This window comes from Capra hircus, chromosome 29 (assembly GCF_001704415.2).
Source record: "Capra hircus breed San Clemente chromosome 29, ASM170441v1, whole genome shotgun sequence".
Lineage (NCBI taxonomy): Eukaryota > Metazoa > Chordata > Mammalia > Artiodactyla > Bovidae > Capra > Capra hircus.
The window spans coordinates 44,843,090-44,864,381 of record NC_030836.1 but is presented as its reverse complement, the minus strand read 5'-3'; positions in this window follow the sequence as shown (position 1 = coordinate 44,864,381).

The window sequence follows — 21,292 nt, the reverse complement described above, 5'->3', positions numbered from 1 at the left end:
GATCACCTACAGCAACGCAGCTGTCTGCAGGGACTCTCCGTTTCTCTGTCAACTAATTAACCTCAGCCACTGATAGGAGAAACTGAGGCAGGGTCCCAGGGCCTGGTGAGGACCTGGGTTTATCCCTTCCCCCATTGCCAGCCCCCAGAACCAGCGGCTCCCCTCTCCCCGCCCTGATTGCAATCCTCAGTCTCCCCGCGGGCCGGGGGCGGGGGCGGGACCGGGGGAATCCCAGCTCCATATTAGGACAGGAATCCTCCGGCGGCAGCCGCGGCGGCGGCGGCGGGCGGGGCCTGACTGCCTCCGCACAGCTCCCAAGGGCTCCCCCCTGCCTTCAGCGGGGAGGATAGGGAAGCAGCAGAGACGCAAGGGGACCGTGCCAGACCCTCTGCGCGATCCATGCACATACCAGAGACCCCTTAACTCGGGCAGGCTGTCCACATTCCCCTCCAACCCCTGCTCAGTCATCGGCGGTAGGATTCCTAGCTGTCTCTCCTTCTTCAGCTTCCACATCCCACCCCCTCGCTCCGCTCCAGATAGTTTCTTTATCTCACTGCCTGCTTGGTGGTCTGTCTTGGCTTTGTGTGCTCTCTACTCCTCAAATGTTCCCCTTCTGCTCTCTCCAGTCTCTCTTTGTCACCTTTGTCTCCCACATCATGTTGCTTTTGGCCTATCTCCCTCTTTTCAACACGCATGGAGTTTGAAGGGTGCCTTTGTTTCCCCCAATCAAAGGAGAAGGAAATGAGCTAGGGGACGTTTTATCTGAAATTGAGTTATGTGGGATAGGAGTGTATGTGAAATCATTTGAGGGGCTGGGGATGAAGCCACTTAAAATTTGGGAGGAAGGGATTGGCCTGACTGTAGAAAGTCCCAGAGGAAGCATGGAGATAAACTTTGACATCAAGGGGTCTTCACTCTTCACGGAAAAGGGTGGTGGCATGAGAGGTAGAGTGGAAGGAGGAGATCCAGGTGAGGAAAAGGCTGTCATAGAAGCAGGTCTCTGGGGCCCCCATCCTGACCTCTTGTGCATTTTGGCAGAGGTGGGGTCCATCCACATCAACCATCCTGTATTCAGTGATACAAATGAGATGGACAGAAGGGGTATGACTGTCTGTCTACCTGCTACTATCTCTAACCCTATTTATCTGGGTGACAGAAAAAAGGTTCCTTCAGAAAGTATGTCTCTTCCACTTTCATCTCTGTCTGACCCCAGATGTACCCACACACCCCTCGATCAAGCTTCTATTTGGACAAGCCCTTAAAGACCTCCTGAAGTAGGAAATGGCAACCCACTCAGTATTTTTGCCTGGAAAATCCCATGGACAGAGGAGCCTGATGGGCTACAGTCCGTGGGGTCACAAAGAGTGGGACCCGACTGAGTACACACACCACCATTCATTTTTGGACCCCATTCTTGTATGAGAATCCCGGACAGGGTTCCTGTTTTCTCCACTCACTGGTCCTCTGTCCCTGACTGAGAGACATTCTTATTGTTCCTCTCCATGCCGAGAGGTATCTATTGTTTGGGTCCTGCTGGTCTCCACAAGCAGAGCAGACCCGCGGTGAAAGAATGGCGCACTCACCGCTGTCCGTGGTGCTGAATCATCACCAGCTATGTCATATGGACCATAGATGGGTCTGCCTGGGACGTTAGAACTTAAGTCCATACAGACTTCACAATGAGGCCCCAACTGGCTGTCTCCGTCTCCTCTGAGAATGAATAAAGGAGTGGATTGTGTGTGGGGCGGGGGGTGGGGTGAGGAAGATTTCTGAATTGTAGGAATGAAGTAAATGGGGAGGGAACTGAACTCAAAAAGAGCTCTTGGATTTTTCCAGAATGGACTGGAGGTGGGGTCAGGGGAGGAACTCTGAAAGAGAAGAAGGGCCTAGAAAGGGGCAAGGGAGGGGGCATAGAAGGGCTCATCCTAGTTCGCCCACTCTGAGTCAAGTTAAGAAGCTCTGTATGCCCCAATGTCTTCTCTCCCCAGGCCAACTCCCACTCCCTTTGCCTCCCACCTCCGTAAAATTATTTTTAACTGTGAAGAACCAAAAATAGCTTGGCAGCAGCTTCAGGCCGTGGGAGAGGAGCTATTTATATCACCAGTGATGGTTCCAAAATAGCAAGCAGGAGGAGGGGGGCGGCTGGCACGCTAGAGAGCTCCTGGCTGCTGCTAAAAATACTGGCAGTGTGAGTCATCCTGGCCTGGCTGAGTCACCCCACTCCCTCCCCAAGCAGCAGGCAGCGGCAACAGAACAGGCTAAGAATTGGAAGTCTGAGATGGGGGAGGTATCAGAGCCCATTGACTATAGGAAAGTGGGCAAGGGAGTAAATTGAGAGAGGGGTTTTGGGGTGAGTTTGTAGAAGAAATATAGGGAGCAGGAGCCACCCACCTGAGCCCTCTGTGTGAGCCTGCAGCATTTCCACCTATGCACTGCTGCTTAGTGATGCTTGGGCAATTGAAGGGAGGGAGCCAGGCTGTGAGAATGTGCATGTGTGTCTGTCTGTCCTTTTGATTGTGACTATTTGTAGGTTTCCGTGTGCCTGTTTGCATGTGTCTTTGTAGCTGTGTTTCTGTAGACCTTTTCATCTGTGCAATTGCTCATGCCCGCATCTATATCTGTCTTTATTAAAAATGTCTATGACTTCCTGGGTTCTATGCAGTTCTGTGTTTGTGCCTGTGTGTATTTACATGTTTGCAGCCTTCTGTGTGCCTCTTTGTCCACACTTGTGTCCACCTCTGAGTTGGCTCTATGCCTTTCTCTCTCAGCATCTGATGATGTGTGTGGATTTACATGCATCCCTAGCCTCAGTGCACCTTCTGTTGCTCAGATGTCACTCGTTGGGCTCTTGAACCATTTATGCCTTAATCACCTCTCTCCACCTAGCACCTTCCCTTCTTTCCAGCCCTTGGGACCCCAACCATTTGTGAAGGTCTCTGTTGCATACAATCTCTAGCTAAAAGGTGGAGGAAAGGAGCCCCATATGACCTCTCCCTTTTCTCTGGAACCATCCTGAATCGTCCCTGGCCTGCAGGAGTGAGTGGTTTTCCATCACTCCATATTTGGGGAACTGAGGGAAGAGAAGGGCTTTCTTTAGTTCTAAAAAAAAAAATTTCTGGTGTGGGCACAGGCATGCGCAGCGTGCACACACACACACAACTGAAAGAGAGAATGAGAGAGAGAGAAAAATATCAAGGTCCCTTCTTTACTGAGACAAGCTCGCATCTGTTGCCATGGCAACCCCGCCCACTCCTTCCCCGAAAAATCACCAAGAAGAGGTGATGGCATCGAGGAGGGATTGGTTGATTTTTTTCTTTATTATTTTTTCCGAAAAAGGGCTTTTTATAGCAAGAACAGGCCGTGAGATCCCTTGCCCATGTCTTATATGGCTTTATTTGGGACCTGGGTGGGGGAGACATCACCCCTCAGCCTCTATCAGAGAGGAGAAGGTAAAGCTTTTCCAAAGATACCAAGGAGAATGACCTCCTGGGAGGAAGTTGGAGGGTGAGTGGAGTCTGTTTCTTTAAAACAGCATGGAGGCTCCAGGTTAAGGCTGCTTTTCTGGAGACTTGGGGCAAGGATCTTGACAGAGGACTGTCAAAATGTATCCTGCCTGGCTGTGGACAAATGTTTCTAAGAGAAGGACAAAGAGAGATGGCGGGAGAGAGAGAATATATGAATGCATGAATGAGTCACTGGATGGGTCTTCAGAACAGATGACAAAATACCAAAGGATGCGAGCTATCAATAGTGGTCAGGCCAGACAGGTAGACAAGATGGCTCATGAGAGACCCGTTATGGCAAATGGTGGTGCTGCAACTCACCACCAGACCACAGGTGTGCCTACTTGACTTGGACCCCAGGGAAATTTGGGACATAGCTGAACAATATAGGGGAGAACTGAAGCTCATCTTTCCAAAATCTAGTCCCAGCCTGAGTCTCAAATGCATCATCTAAAGCCTGGCCACCAGCCACTGCAGCCACATCACTTTCTTGAGTGAACTGTAGCCTCCTGCCAAATGACTGGCTGGTGGAAAGAAGGGATTCCTCATTTCCTCCTGTGCTTGGCTTGCTGCATAAATGGGGTCACTTGGGGCTGCAGGCTGGAAAGCCAGACCAAGAATCTGACTCTAGAGAGAAACACCTCCTCCCTTCCAGCCAGCTGCCGCCATCCTCAACAGGCAAGGGCATAGCCTGAGGAGGGGGTTAGCTCTACTTGACGTGGTAGAACAAAGAAATAAAAAGATTTGCTCAGATTTGCTCTGACCTGTTAGACCCGTTCTCAGGACAAATCCAGTTGGTATTACTATACTCACTTCATAAACAGTGAAACTGAGCCTCAGAGACAATGATTTACTCAAGCCACACAGCAAGTTATTGGGGAAGCTGGGTCTTAACCCCAGTTCTTGTCCCCAAGTCCAGGCTCTTTCTCTCACACCTTGGGGTAGAGTTGAGGTCTATCTGACCTGCATGCCAGATCTAACTCACCGAGTGCTTTTGCAAATAAAGTTTTATTAACATACAATCACTTGTTTACATATTGTCGTTGGCTGTTTTCACCCTACAATGGCAGAGTTGAACAGTTGCAACAGAGACCATATGGCCTGAAAACCTAAAATATTTACTAACTGACCCTTAACAGAAAAAAGACTTTCTTTTGGAGTAGAGGATGAATTCACACTAGGAATATTTTTGCTTGCCTCTCTCTCTCTCACCTAGAAGCTCTCTGGGCCCAGGGCATACTAAAATGTCATTTCATCTCCTTTCACTCTTCTAAATGCTACGGAGCAGTGGTGTCCCTGTGCTCCTTAAGAGTGAAGAGATTGGGAAGCCCTATGGGCTAGGTCCTTACTAGCTTCTAGTCCCTCTGTAGCCGTGTAGATGGAGCCTTCCCATGCAGGAGTGATGTTCCACATCCTATTCCCATGACAATATGAGTTGGAGTTAGCAATGAAGAGTCAGGACATCCATTTCATCCTAACCCAACCACAGCCTCAGGACCGCACTTTGGGTGGCGATTAAGGTATTAACGGGAAGACAGAATGTGCTGGTGGGAGGAAAATGATAGGCCTGTGGAGTCTCAGGCCTCGTAAAGCCTCCAGTCTAACCCAGGGGAAGAATCTCTATACACTTTCTCAGAGAGATTTAGTAACTTGTGCAGTCAGACAGCTATGAAATAGAATGAGATAAATCCAGAATTTGAACCCAAATTTCCTGATTTCTTCTTCTTTCCACTGTCAACTAGGTTGTTCTTTTGAATCCATGAGTTTGAAACCATGTGAAGATGAACAGCTTCCCAAGTACCTCCCCCATCCTGGGTCTAGAGTCTACCCGTCTGCAGTAAAAACATAATCCTTGTATAGAGCTGGTTTGTGCAAAGGCTGCCTCTTAGCAGGCTGTTTTCTTTCTCTTAAGGTCCTTTCATTATGTTATCACTCCCCCAATTCTCCTTGCCTAGGGAAGCATTCAGAACATTTCATCTATTTATGGTTATGAAATCAACAAATCTCATGGGAAGCGGGTACACGCTGGCACCCACCCACTGAGATGGTCAGAGCCAGGTGAGTGGGCTGAGCAGAGAAGGTGAGGGGCAGGGAACCGTGGAGTGGGTGGGAGGCAGAGGGTGTAGCTCAGGTGGGAAAAGATGCAGCTTTCCCAGGCAAGAGCCCGAAAGCAGAGCCGAGAACAGAGGGCACAAGCCATGCAGTGAGGAGCACGGCAGACCAGCCATGTTCCACGCTGAGAAGGAAGATCCATCCACTAAAACTACTCTTTGGCTGCAGAGAAGGGACCCAACATTCCCCCAAGCACCAAGCGGGAGACAGGAGTGCAGATATCTGCCTTGCCCTCACGGAGCTGGAGCTGTGGAGAAGGAGACAGACCCTCCACACATTCATGCATTGGCTCAGCCCAGTTTCAGGACCCGCTCCATCACTGCTCTCCAGCTGGCGAACTCCTCCTTGTCCTCTTGTCCTTCGGTTGGGTCCAGGACCCCTCCTCAATGCCCCTCATGACCCTCTTCCCCAGCAGCCTCTGGGCCTGGTCTCCATAATCTCAGCATCCAGCATAGGGTCCAGCCCACAGCAGTGCCTCAGGGTCATTCATGCACACACATCTGAGGGCTGAGTTTGTGCCTAAGCTCTGTTCTAGGCACTGATGAGGTAATGGTTTAGAAACACAATCTTGGTCTTCACTCATGGAGCATCCAGGCTGGGGAGAAAGTGAGAACTCGATCTAGCCATTTAGGTGGAAACACTGCTGTGAAGGAGGCATGCAGGGTGTTTGGAAAGAGCAAAATGAGGGATGACTGAGCCTGGGGTGGCTTCCCGGAGGAGGTGTGATTAGGCTGAGTTGCCAGGTCTCAGGTGACGGGCTGACCAGGTTCCACTGTGCTGAGTGGGTGGGGTGGGGTGGGCAGACTGCAGCATCACAGGACGCTTAGTGGGACAAGTGGTGTTCAGCCACTTGAGCCACAAAGGAAGCCAAAAAAGAAGCCACCCAAGCCTGGGGCCATGTGTACGTATGCACAGCGTGAAGGTGCCAGAGGGCAGCTGCTGTTTAGGGCAGCTGATCCCCACTGTGACCAGGAAGTTTGACTCCCAGGGCAGGACTGAGATGAAATGGCTCAGTCTTGAGCAGAGAGATCTGTGGGCAAAAGGCCAATAAATTCTCTGGGGAAACGCAGGTGAGTGGGAGGGAGCCTGAGGCTCAGGCAGGAGAGGGTGGAGGCCAGGAGGCAGGCTCTGGAGTGAGACACCCACTCAGAGTCCTGGCTCCTCCACATCGGGCAAGTGAATCAACCTCCTGTGCCTCAGTTTACCTATCTGTCAAATGAGGATGTGAGGAGAACAGTAGCATCTGCCTCAAAGGATGATGGGAAAATTAAATGAGTTAAATCATTCAAGCACTTGGAATCATGCCTGGCATACAGAAGGGGCACAATCAATGTTGAAGGATGGAATCTCAGTCACTGTTAGCTTCATGAAAATAAGATTTTCAACAAGGTTCTGGAGAGAGAGCAGGGCCGGTTCTGGAGGTGGCATGTGCCCTGGCAGCGTGGGTGTGGGGGCAGGGCCTGGGCACCCCCCGGATCTTCACAGCCTTGGCTCAGCTGGGTCTGAGAGCACCGGCTGGGGTGGGGCAGGCTGGGGGCTGCAACAGCTTCAAGGAGAAGCAGAGGAGATGACAGTTAGAGGCCTGGAGAGGTCTAGGGAGGCACACAAAGTCCTCCTGGGGCTCCTGTTGGTCCCAGTGCACTCCTTCCCTGGGCTGGCCCCTGCACAGCTCAGCAGGTTCAAGGACAGAGGCCCTGGCTGCGCTCAGTGACCAAGTTCTCCCTGCCGTTTTCCTGGAAGTCAACTTGACCGTGTTCTTCCCCAGCTTAAGGTCCTCATGGCTGCCATCTCTCCCTGTTACTAAAGGTCCTCCTGGGCCTCACACCTCTTCTCCCCACAGATGCCTAGGCCACTGTAGGCTCCAGGTTCAAGGGTTTCCTTGTTATCATCTCATGCATCTTGTAACATGAGAGTTTATGGATTTGACACTTCAGTTCAGTTCAGTTCAGTCGCTCAGTCGTGTCCAACTCTTTGCAACCCCATGAATCGCAGCACTCCTCCCTGCAGCCAGGCCTCCCTGTCCATCACCAACTCCGAGTTCACTCAGACTCACATCCATCGAGTCAGTGATGCCATCCAGCCATCTCATCCTTAGTCGTCCCCTTCTCCTCCTGCCCCCAATCCCTCCCAGCATCAGAGTCTTTTCCAATGAGTCAACTCTTCGCATGAAGTGGCCAAAGTACTGGAGTTTCAGCTTTAGCATCATTCCTTCCAAAGAAATCCCAGGGTTGATCTCCTTCAGAATGGACTGGTTGGATCTCCTTGCAGTCCAAGGGACTCTCAAGAGTCTTCTCCAACACCACAGTTCAAAAGCATCAGTTCTTCAGTGCTCACCCTTACCTATGCCTTACATACCTAATCATGTGTTAGCTCATTCACACACCTCACAGGGGCCCAGTGACACCCAGGCTATTGTTATTTCCTCTGGAACCTGGGCTCAGCAGAAAGCAAGTCTGCAGGGAGTGTCCCATGAAGTCTCAGGAGAAACTGATGGGATTCAAGGCTGGGGTGACCACGGAAGAGCAGTAGGTCTGGGCCCAGGCCAGTGGCAGCAGAGAAGCCCTAGGAGCAATCAGGAGACCACCCCAGAGCGGAAAGAATGATGACCCCCACCCCCTGGAAACCTGGAACTGCAGGGAGTTGGTCAAACCATGGCAAGAAGCGGGTAGCAGCAGTTATGGTCTATTGACAGAGAAGCTTCTGGAACCAGGAAAAGATGAGCCCTAGATGAATGGGGAGGGGACACCAGAAAGCTTTAGGAGAAAGGACCACCTTGTTGAGGAGAAGGCTCCTGACTCACCCAGTGCAGACAAGGGTGGGCTGGAGGAGCCTTCTCCAAGGATTCGAAGGTCTGGGATGAATTGGAGGTGGGCTCAGTGTAGATCTCAGTGGATCATGTTTGATGCAGGGGAAAGAGTCCTGGACAGGAGGGTCTAGAGACATGGGTTCAGTCCTAGCTCCATCACCAGCCTACTGGGGTGTTATATATGCCCCATTAGTTCCCCTATTTGCAAAATGACAGGTGAGTGGGTTGAACCCCTTGGCTTGGAAGGGCCTTCCCATCTCTGGCACTCTGAGCATCTCTGGGCCAAGGGCCCAGCTGGCCGGTGCCTCTCTGGCTTTACAAGTCCAATGCTGCTGCCCTGAGACACAGCTTCAGGTGGGGATGAGCCCATGTGCCCAGGGCCAGGGTCTGAGTGGACCTGATGTCTCCCAGAGGACTGAGTCCTTGGCCCTGGATGATCAGGGCCATGCTGGGCCCTGCAGACCTGGCCCCTGTGGATATAGCGGGGCAAGGGAGGTGGACCCAAGTACTGGTATGGTTTTCCTTCTTCAAACCCAATCCACCAGGGGCCATTCTCACAGGCCTGTGCTAAGAGCACCAGGGGACTCACCGTTGGGGGATCCGATAGGTTCCAAGGGGTGTAAAACAGACCCCAGGTCATCCTTGGGTGGTCAGCACAGCCTGTGGTTGAAGCAACTACTTCCGGTGTTGTTTAGCTTTAGTCTGGTGGGAGGAAGAAAGTTCCCCTAGAAGTGTCCCGCAGGCCATCACGGAGAGTGTCCACAACCTGGCAAGGGACCCTGCTCAGAGGATCCCAGGCCCAGGCTCAGAGGGCCCCTCAGAGATCATCCCCCTGGAGCAACTCAGGCCTCATGCAGAGAATGGAGTAGCCTGAGTGACACAGCCCATCCTTGGGAGCCTGAACCAGGAACCTGAGTCACAGCACAATGACCTTCCGAGCACCTCTCAAAGGCTGGTCTCTGAGATCAAGGCAGAGAGAGAGAGAGCCTGGGTCAGGAGGCAGGGTTCTGGGTCTTAGTCTCAACAGCACACTGACTTGCTGCGTGACCTTGGCAAATAACATCTCTTGGAGGGCTGCCTCAGTTTCCCCTTCTGTGCATTGAAGGTGTGGCCCTGACAACGGATGCCCCTTGGAATAACCATTTAAGTCCAGGGCTAACTTCTCCAGAACATGAACCTCTTTCCTTTGCCAGACTTGGTGCCCGCTATAGGGCTGGATCATACCCACCTTTGGGTCCCCAGCCCTGGTCCAGAGTAGGGGCCCAGAGATGTCTGGAACCTATGCAGTTTCATGCATACTTGGACATGGTCAAGTACTTCACAGCTGTCTTCAGTGAGTCGTGGTCAAACACCCCTGCAGGGGTTGCAGAGAGAATGTAGGCATCATCAGGATTGGGTGGGAGGAGTTCAAAGAGCTGGGTCCACAGGGCTCTGGCGACCCCAGCCAGAGCCTGCAGGCCACGCCTCCACCCAGAAGCCAGCTGTAAGCAGTATGGAGAAGGCCTGGCTCCAGAAAGTTCCAAAGAGCTGGTGGGTTTCCAGAAGCTTCTGATGGCAGTAGATGTTTGTAAGCAGCCACCTGGTTATTTGGTCATGGAGTCCACAGGATCCAGAAGCTTGTCCAAAGTAATCATCCATCCAGAAAGTCTACCTAGGTCTGGACTCTGCTGGGAAAACGAAGCAGCTGATGCTACTGCCGTGAGATTCGTCTGTTCCCTCGGTTGGGTACAGGGCAGGAACTGGAGACTGGCACACCATGCCAGCTGTTTTCAACATTAAGCCCCAGGGAAAACGACTTTGGCTAGGAAGTCACCATCCCTGGGCTCTGGCCCATGTCATCCAGGAACATGCCATGTGACCTTGGGCAAGTCTCTACACTTCCCTGGGCCTATTTCTCTTTCAGTTTAATGAGAGGGTTGGAGAAACTGCTGAGGGTCCTTCCAGCTAGGATCCTAACCTGACCCCAGGCTGTCCCCAAGGAGAAAAAGACTAAGGAAGGCAGCTGGAGGGAGCATGGGTCTTCAGAGACCCAGGGTGGCCCAGCCAGCAGCGAAGTCCTCACCTGGCATTTTCACTCAGTGGCCTTGTCCAGAGAGGATCCTCATACGCTCTAGGCCTGGCGTTTTCTTTCCTTCCAAGGCTCCTATGGAAGGAGAGTCTGCCTGTTGGAGGGAGATGGAGAGTGGAGGGGCGGGGCGGGAGGGGAGAGGCAAGGGCAGGCCCTCCTTTCTCCAAGGTTGGAATGTCCCCAAAGTGGGTTGAGGGCGCTAAGATTGGGGAGGGGGTGGGGCACGGCCCCTGAGGCTCCCCGGGCCCAGGCCCCGGGGCTCATGGCTCGGGGGCGGGGGCAGTTCTCGGGCTCTGGCTGAGCCGCCACTCCGCCGGTTGCCTTTAAAAGGCGCCAGCGCGCGCGCATCAGCAGAAGGGCTGCGGCTCTCTTCCAAAATAGGCAAGAACTGGGAGGCCGCGAGAGATGAGCTGCGAGCATCGCAGACGTCACCCGGGGCCTCCCTCCCCACCGCCTGCATCAGGTCTCCATGGCAACGGCGTGCCGCGGCCGCAGATGAATGAGCTACAGCGAAGTAGGGAGGAGCGCGCGCACTCGGTCTCTCAGGCGTCCAGGCGGAGAAACTGCGCCAGGAATGGGGCTGCAGACCCGGCGCGGGGAGGAAGGGGGCGCCCTCGTATTCAAACGACTCCAAGACCCATTCATTCCCTACTGATTCTACTATGTCTTGGGAACGCGGGCTCTACTCAGTCCATTCAGGGACCTCTGATCCTTTGGTTCAGACGTCCTAGGCTCCCAGGGTTCCCCTTTACCCTCATCTACCCTCTCACTCCGTCACCTCTCTTCTGCGCCCCAAACTCTGCGGAAAATCGGACATCGTGTGGCTTAGCGCCACCGCGTGGCGGGTAATGTCGCTGCGTCTGGCGTGCTGTGGCTGGGGTCTCGCCGTCTATGTCGCCCTCTGCCGTTTGTGAGGGGAAGAGCATAAAAGATCTCAGTCTTCAAGACCCCAGTGAAGCCACTACAGAGAACAGCGTGGAGTAACTATGGAGAATAGTATGGAGACTTCTTTAAAAACTAGGAATAAAATGACCATCTGACCCAGAAATCTCACTACTGGGCTATACCCTGGGAATCGCAATTCTGAAAGACACGTGCACCCCAATGTTCATTGCAGCATTATTTACAATAGCCAGGACACGGAAGCAATCTAGATGTCCATCAACAGATGAATGGATAAAGAAGTTGTAGTACATATACGCGAGGGAATATTGCTCAGTCATAAAAGCAATGAATTCGAATCAGTTCTAGCGAGGTGGATGAAGCTAGAGCCTGTTATACAGAGTGAAGTAGGTCAGAAGAGAAAAACAGATATCGTATATTAACAGATATCGTATATGTGGAATCTAGAAAAATGGTACTGATGAACCTATTTGCAGGGCAGGAATAGAGACTCAGATATAGAGAACAGATTTATGCACGCAGCCGGGGAAGGAGAGAGTGGGACAAATGGACAGAGTACTAGCGAAACATACAATATGTAAAACAAATGAAGTGAAGTGGAAGTCACGCAGTCGTGTCCAACTCTTTATGACGCTATGGATTATATAGCCCATGGAATTCTCCAGGCCAGAATGGGTAGCCTTTCCCTTCTCCAGGGGATCTTCCCAGCCCAGGGATTGAAGCCAGGTCTCCCGCATTGCAGGTGGATTCTTTACCAGCTGAGCCACAAGAAAGTGAAAGTGTTAGTCGCTCAGTCATGCCTGACTATGACCCCATGGATTGCAGCCCACCAAGCTCCTCTGTCCGTGGGATTTTCCAGGTGAGGATACTGGACTGGGTAGCCATTTCCTTCTCCAGGGGATTTTACCGACCCAGGGATTGAACTCAGGTCTCCTACAGGCAGATTCTTTACTTACTGAGCTACCAGGAAGCCCATAAGGGAAGCCCAAAAATGGATAACCAGTGGGAATTTGCTGTATGACACAGACAGCTCAACCCGTGCTTTGCAACAACCTGGAGAAGTGGGAGGTGAGAGGGAGGTTCAAGAGGCCGGGGATATGTGTATACCTATGGCTATTGGAGAAGGAAATGGCAACCCACTCCAGTATTCTTGCCTGGAGAATCCCAGGGACAGAGGAGCCTGGTGGGCTGCCTGCCGTCTATGGGGTCACAAAGAGTCGGACATGACTGAAGCGACTTAGCAGCAGCAGCAGCATGGCTGATTCATGTTGATGGCAGAAACCAACACAACATTGTAAAGCAATTATCCTCCAGTTACAAATAAATTAAAAAATAATTAACCATGGAAGAAAGCATGGTAGAGTGATGAGGAAATAAAAGCTCAGATTCAACACACCCAAAATAAGATCCCAGTAAACAATGGAGGTCACCATTATCTTCATTACCTCCACCATAGTTTGGTCTTAGGTCAAACAACAGGAAGCAAACACAGCTTTGCCCATCAACAGAAAATTGGATTAAAGAGTCACTGAGCATGGCCTCGCCCAACAGAACAAGACCCAGCTTCCCCCACAGTCAATGTCTCTCATCAGGAAGCTTCCTTAAGCCTCTTATCCTTATCCATCAGAGGGCAGACAGACTGGAAACCACTATCACAGAAAACTAACCAATCTGATCACATGGACCACAGCCTTGTCTAACTCAATGAAACCATGAACCATGCCATGTAGGGCCACCCAAGATGGAAAGGCCATGGTGGAGGGTTCTGACAAAATATGACCCACTGGAGAAGGGAATGGCCAATCACTTCAGTATTCTTGCCTTAAGAACACCATGAACAGTATGAAAAGGCAAAAAGATATGACACTGAAAGATGAACTCCCCAGGTCGGTAGGTGCCCCATATGCTACTGGAGAAGAGTGGAAAAATAACTCCAGAAACCATGAAGAGACAGAGCCAAAGCAAAAACAACGTCCAGTTGTGGATGTGACTGGTGATGGAAGTAAAGTCCGATGCTGTAAAGAGTCATATTGCATAGGAACCTGGAATGTTAGGTCCATGAATCAAGGCAAATTGGAAGTGCTCAAACAGGAGATGGCAAGAGTGAACATCGACATTTTATGAATCAACAAACTAAAATGGACTGGAATGGGTGAATTTAACTCACATGACCATTATATCTACTACTGTGGGTAAGAATCCCTTAGAAGAAATGGAGTAGCCCTAATAGTCAACAAAAGAGTCCGAAATGCAGTACTTGGATGCAGTCTCAAAAATGACAGAATGATCTCTGTTTGTTTCCAAGGCAAACCATTCAATGTAACAGTAATCCAAGTCTATGCCCTGACCAGTAATGCTGAAGAAGCTGAACTTAAAAGGTTCTATGAAGACCTACAAGACCTTTTAGAACTAACACCCCAAAAAGATGTCCTTTTCATTATAGGGGACTGGAATGAAAAAGTAGGAAGTCAAGAGATACCTGGAGTAACAAGCAAGTTTGGCCTGGGAGTACAAAATGAAGCAGGGCAAAAGCTAAGAGAATGCACTGGTCATAGCAAACACCCTCTTCCAACAACACAAGAGAAGACTCTACACATGAACAACACGAGATGGTCAATACTGAAATCGGATTGATTGTATTCTTTGCAGCCAAAGATGGAGAAGCTCTATACAGTCAGCAAAAACAAGACTAGGAGCTGACTGTGGCTCAGATCATGAACTCCTAATTGCAAAATTCAAACCTAAATTAAAGTAGGGAAAACCACTAGACCATTCAGGTATGACCTAAATCAAATCCCTTATGATTATACAGTGGAAGTGACAAATAGAGTCAAGGGATTAGATCTGATAGACAGAGTGCCTGAAGAACTATGGACAGAGATTTGTGACATTGTACAGGAGGCAGTGATCAAGACCATCCCCAAGAAAAAGAAATACAAAAAGGCAAAATGGTTGTCTGAGAAGGCCTTACCAATAGCCAAGAAAAGAAGAGATGCAAAAGGCAAAGGAGAAAAGGAAAGATATACCCATTCAAATGGGTATTTGAATGCAGAGTTCCAAAGAATAGAAAGGAGAGATAAGAAAGCCTTCTTCAATGATCAGTGCAAAGAAATAGAGGAAAGCAATAGAATGGGAAAGACTAGAGAGCTCTTCAAGAAAATCAGAGATAGCAAGGGAAACTTTCATGTAAAGATGGGCACAATAAAGTACAGAAATGGTATGGACCTAACAGAAGCAGAAGACATTAAGACAAGGTGGCAAGAATGCACAGAAGAACTATACAAAAAAAGATCTTCATGACCCAGATAACCATGATGGTGTGATCCCCCACCTAGAACCAGCCATCCTGGAATGCGAAGTCAAGTGGGCCTTAGGAAGCATCACTACGAACAAAGCTAGTGCAGGTGATGGAATTCCAGCTGAGCTATTTCAAATCCTAAAGAATGATGCTGTTAAAGTGCTGCACTCAATATGCCAGCAAATTTGGAAAACTCAACAGTAGCCACAGGACTGGAAAAGATCAGTTTTCATTCCAATCGCAAAGAAAGGCAATGCCAAAAAATGTTCAAACTACTGCACAATTGCATTCATCTCACATGCTAGCAAAGTAATGCTCAAAATTCTCCAAGCCAGGCTTCAGCAGTATGTGGACTGTGAACTTCCAGATGTTCAAGCTGGATTTAGAAAAGGCAGAGGAACCAGAGATCAAATTGCCAATATCCATTAGATGATTGAAAAAGCAAGAGAGTTCCAGAAAAAAACATCTACTTCTGCTTTGTTGACTATGCCAAATCCTTTGACTGTGTGAATCACAACAAACTGTGGAAAATTCAAGTAATGGGAATACCAGACCACCTGACCTGCCTCTTGAGAAATCTGTATGCAGGTCAAGAAGCAACAGTTAGAACTGGACATGGAACAACAGACTGGTTCCAAGTTGGGAAAGGAGTATGTCAAGGCTGTATATTGTCACCTTGCTTATTTAACTTATATGCAGAGTACATCATGAGAAATGCTGGGCTGGATGAAGCACAAGCTGGAATCAAGATTCCTGGGGGAAATATCAATAATCTCAGATATGCAGATGACACCACCCTTATGGCAGAAAGCGAAGAAGAACTAAAGAGCCTCTTGATGAAAGTGAAAGAGGAGAGTGAAAAAGTTGGCTTAAAACTCAACATTCAGAAAACGAAGATCATGGCATCTGGTCCCATCACTTCATGGCAAATAGATGGGGAAACAATGGAAATAGTGACCAACTTTATTTCGGGGGGCTCCCAAATCACTGCATATGGTGACTGCAGACATGAAATTAAAAGAGGCTTGCTCCTTGGAAGAAGAGCTATGACCAACCTAGACAACATATTAAAAAGCAGAGAGATTACTTTGCTGACGAAGGTCTGTCTAGTCAAAGCTGTGGTTTTTCCAGTAGTCATGTATGGATGTGAGAGTTGGACCATAAAGAAAGCTGAGTGCTAAAGAATTGATACTTTTGAACTGTGGTGTTGGAAAAGACTCTTGAGAGTCCCTTGGACTGCAAGCAGATCAAACTAGTCAATCTTAAAGGAAATCAACCCTTAATATTTACTGGAAAGACTGATACTGAAGCTGAAGCTCCAATACTTTGGTCACCTGATGCAAAGAACTGACTCATTGGAAAAGACCCTGATGCTGGGAAAGATTGAAGGTAGGAGGAGAAAGGGACAACAGAGGATGAGATCGTTGGATGGTGTCACCGACTTGATGGACATGAATTTGAGCAAGCTCAGGGAGCTGGTAATGGACTGGGAAGACTGGTGTGCTGCAGTTCATGGAGATGCAAAGAGTCAGATACAACTGAATTGAACTGAACTGAACAAAAGCATCATAATATCAGTAGTTAACATTTAGTGAATGCTCTCAGTGTGTCAATTGCTGCTAAGGGCTTTCCACATATCACTTCATTTCATTCTCAACCAACCTTGGAAGGCAGTTGGTGAAGTTGATGCTCTGATGATGAAGGATATGACATCTTCCAGGTGAGAAAAACAGGCTGAGAGAAGTTGGGCTTGTCTAAGATCCCACAGCTGTAAGGGGCAGAACCACCGCTTCAACTCATGACTATGTGAAAAGCGCTGGTGACCCATTCACTTACAAACTTGTGGTCTCTTTTGATCCAGATCACAGCCTCCTTTTACTTATTTATTTTTCAGTCTCTCCTTTAAAGTTATTTTTATTTATTTGGTTGTGCCAGCCTTAGTTGTGGCACACGGGGTCTTCAATCTTTAGTTTCGGCATGCAAACTCTTAGTTTGCGGGATGTTTCATCTTTCACTTATGGACCTTCCCCCCACCCCCGCCCTTTTTCTTAAGTTGCAGTATCCTGGGCCATCTAGTTGCAGCATGCAGGATCTAGTTACCTGATGAGGGGTAGAGCCCAGGCCCCTCTGTGTTGGGAGTGTCAAGTCTTAGCCATGAGACCACCAGGGACGTCCTCAGCTCATAGCTTCTTGACATAAGCAGAGCAGCACTCATTAAAATGATTCCCATTTTACAGATAGCGAGACTGAGACCCAGAGAAGTGGAACGTTTTGCCCAAACTTTGAGCAGCCATGGAGAGACCCCAGGCCTCTACGTCCCTGTTTCAGGCATTTTAGGATGAGGTGGCTGGATTACAAGGAGTCCAGCACATCCCTCTGAGACTTTACCCCTTTGCAAGAGGGACTGAGGAAACAGCTCATCCAGGCCTCATCCTCCATGGACAGTGGAGCAGCTGGAGGTCAGGAGAGGGCCAGGGACTCTCCCCTACCTCCCGAGGTTCTGAGAGTACATAGGACCTAGATGTTCCAGTTTTTCTCATGGATATATTCAAACTGTATTATTATCTTCTTTTCTTTCTTTCTTTTTTTGACATACCACAGGGCATGTGGGATCTTAGCTTCCCAACCCAGGATTGAACCCACATCCCCTGCAGTGGAAGTGAGGAGTCTTAACCGCTGGACCACCAGGGAAGTCCTGTATTGTTATCTTATGACGTAGTCTTCCTGCTTATTCTGGGTCCCTTGCTTGGGGTGAAAAAAATTCTAATGTCAGCTTGATGCTTTAAAATTGACCTTGAACTTTCCAGAGAATAACTGTTCTCAAGTCTATGCTTTCTTGTTTTATCTGCAGAGATGCTGTGTCCATGAAAATCCCTGGGAGCTGCTGGTAGTTTGTTCCCATGGACGTGTGTTTCTGAGTGAAGGGATCATTGTATTGTCTAGTTTTGTTGTAAAACTTTCCCACATGATTGGGGTTTATTAACTAATTGCTCTGTTTTCAAGTGGAAATTTCGTGGAGATTCGAACCTTGTACTGCAGCCACAGCTGCTGTCTTGCCCATTGTTCTTCGAGGATACCAGAAGTTGGAGTGCTAACTGTTAAAGGGCTCCGAGGGGCTGGTGGTCACCGTGTCTGAAGCTAAAAGCGCTGCTACCAGCGTGGTTTAGGTGTTTCAGGATTTACACTGAACCATAGGCTACCAGGCACATTGTGCCCACGTGGATGACAGTAACTCCACCTACCAGACTGGCCTTCCAAGGCCTGTCGATGGCCGTCCTATCCCATTCAGGGGACGCGACTCAGCCAGCCCCTTCCTTCCATCCTGGATGCCTCTGCTGTTTTCCTGTAAGCTCGTTAACAGGATTGGCTGCCATGGTGGCAGTTCTGAAAGGGCTGGAAGAATCCACCCGGAAGTGACTTTTACCTAGACTTTTCCTGAGGTGTCACCAAGCAGCCTCTCCTAAATGCTTTCCTTCTGTTTCTTCCAACTGCTGACTGATATTAGGGTGTTCTCTCCAACCCCAAACTTTCTCTTACAAAGGATGTTTACAGTTACCCATATATGCCCTTTCTGCCTCTTGACATGAATGTCCTCTGGAGCAGAGCTTCGCCCCGGAAAGTCTATAGTGGGAGGACTAATTGGTAAATTCCTTATCCACTCACCGTTCCACCATGGGGTTATAGTCATGCAATCCCATACCTGTCCCTGAGTGGTTCCCAGGGATGGCCGCCAGGGTGTGCCTCTCAGCTGTGGTTTTCCACGGCTGTTCGATTCTGATTTCCACCAGGAGAAGCTGAGAACTGTCTCAGGAACAGTATCTCTTTTTTAACTTCTGAAACATTTGTTTATTTTTTATTTTTGGCTGCGCTGGGTCTTCGTTGCTGTACATGGGCTTTCTCTAGTTGCGGGGAGCGAGAGCTGCTCTCTAATTGTAACACATGGGCTTCTCATTGTGGAGGCTTCTCCTGTTGGAGAGCACAGGCTCTGGGTGCATGGGCTTCAGTAGTTGGGCTTAGTTGCTCCAAAGCATGTGGGATCTCCCCAGACCAGGGATCGAACCCACATCCCCAGCACTGGCAGGTGGATTCCTATCCATTATACCTCTAAGGAAGTTCATGAGCATTTTCAGTTGGAGCTGTATCAGTAAATTCTTATAGGCCAACCATTTCCACGTGGTCTAGGGAGGCCACTGGTTGAAGATAAAAATTTCCACCTTATTCCTACAGTCAGTGAGGCCAACCTTTGTACACTGTATCTGCTGAGATTTGTTAATCCTTGAGGTTCTGTATCAGTTAGTTATTGCTTTATAACAAACAACCCCCAAAAGTGGTAGCTTAAAACATTGCACATTTATTATTGCACACAAGTCTCTGGATTAGCTGGGCAGTTCTTCTGGCCTGGGATGTATTCAGCGGTCAGCAGTGGGTTGGAAAGGCAACTCTGCTGCTGTTGGCTTGGATCTCCCACGTGTCTGGGGATAAGCTGACTGTAGGCTGGTCCAGTATAGTCTTGATGGCTGGTCATCCACGTGGATGGATTCTCCTCCACGTGATTTCTTATCCTCCAGCACCTGAGCTGGGCTTGTCCAAACAGAGATGTCAGGGTTGAGTTCAGTTCAGTCGCTTAATTGTGCCTGACTCTTTGCAACCACATGGACTGATGGCAGGGTTCCTAGAGAGAAATGGCACACAAAGCCTTTCGAGGCCGAGGCATGGCGTTGTGTTACCTTGTCCACATTCTATATGGCCAAGCCAGTCACGGGCCTCCCAGGTAGCACCAGTGGTAAAGAATCCACCTGCCAAGCAGAAGATGCAAGAGATGTGGGTTCAGTCCTTGGATCGGGAAGATCACCTGGAGAAGGAAATGGCAACCCACTCCAGTATGCTTGCCTGGGAAATTCCACGGACAGAAGAGCCTGGTGGGCTGCAGCCCATAGGATCACAGAGAGTTGGACAGGACCGAGCACACGCGTGTTGCTGTTTGTTGTGGGAGATTTGGTGGCGTTGGTAGTTAAGCCAGTCACAAGTTTCAACCCAGCATTGGAGTGAGAGGAGACTACAGAGTTTCAAGGCAAATAGTGTGAATCCAGAGAGGCCAAAAATAGGGGCCACAAATGCAGTTAACTCACCACAGGTCCCATGATTTTCCCTACGACAGTCAATCGTGGTGACAATAAATTATGGCCTGCTCAAAACTTGACTTATAATAGTCCACTATGCTATACTGCATTCTCAGAATTAATATTTACCAGGTACTGAATTTGTATTATTAGGGGAATTCCCTGATGGTCTAGTTGTTAAGACTCTGCCCTTTCACTGCTGGGGCCCAGGTTAGAGCCCTGGTCAGGGATCTAAGATCCTGCAAGCCACAGAGTGAAGCCAAAAAATTTTTTTTGTATTATTAGGTTTCACAGGTACCACTCTTACACAGAAAAGTTTGAATCCATAGAATTTTATTTATTAGTATCTAGAAACTCTAGGCACCTCACCATTTCCCATGAACTATGTGTTCATCTGTAAGTAAAAGAAGATCTGTTCAAAGTGACTTAAAAAAAATCAAATGTAATATTTCACACCCTCTGCCTTTTCTAAATCCTGCTTGAACATCTGGAAGTTCAGGGTTCAAGTATGCTGGGCAAGATTGAAGGCAGGAGGAGAAGGGGATGATGGAGGATGAGATGGTTGGATGGCATCACCAACTCGATGAACATGAGTTTAAGTGAGCTCCGGGAGTTGGTGGTGGGCAGGGAAGCCTGGCCTGCTGCAGTCCATGGAGTTGCAAAGAGTCAGACATGACTCAGCGACTGAACTGAACTGAATATTTTACAGACAGGGAGATCCAGAGGAAGGGTGATTGATTGAGACTTCTGAGGATATCATCAAGGACTCAGAATCTCCTCATCTCTCTGTTCTGCCAGGCTTAGCATGCGGTTCATCATTTAAATGGGAGAAGCTGACTTCAGTGGTTCCAAACACTGCACCCAGGTTAACAATATTCAAGTCTTCCCAGGTGGCCCTAGTTGTAAAGAACCCGCCTGCCAACACAGGAGACACGAGAGAAGTGTGTTCAATCCCTGGGTTGGGAAGATCCCCTGGAGGAGGGCATGGCAACCCACTCCAGCATTTTTGCCTGGAAAATTCCATGGACAGAGGAGCCTAGCAGGCTATAGTCCATTAGGTTGCACTGAAGCGACTAAGCATGCATGCACGCATCACAATATTCAGAGGAGAAAGAGAGCAGGTCTTTCTATTCCTGGATCTCTTTCTCAGAGGAGAGGGAACTTTCCCCCGAAATGGTACTGGTTATTTTCCAATTGCACCTCCAAACCCATGTACCAAGTAGAAAATGTTCTTGATTTGATTTTTATTTATTTATGGATTTTTGTTTCCTTTTTTTTGCTGCACTTGGTCTTTGTTGCAGCACATGGGCTTTCTCTAGTCATGACTGGCAGGCTTCTCTATGGCAGGCACATAGACTCTAGAGCCCTTGGGCTCCGTAGCTGCAGTGCATGGGCACAGTTGCCCCAAGGCAAGTGGGATCCTAGTTCCCCAACCAGGGATTGGACTCATGTCCCCTGCATCGGAAGCCAGGTTCTCAACCA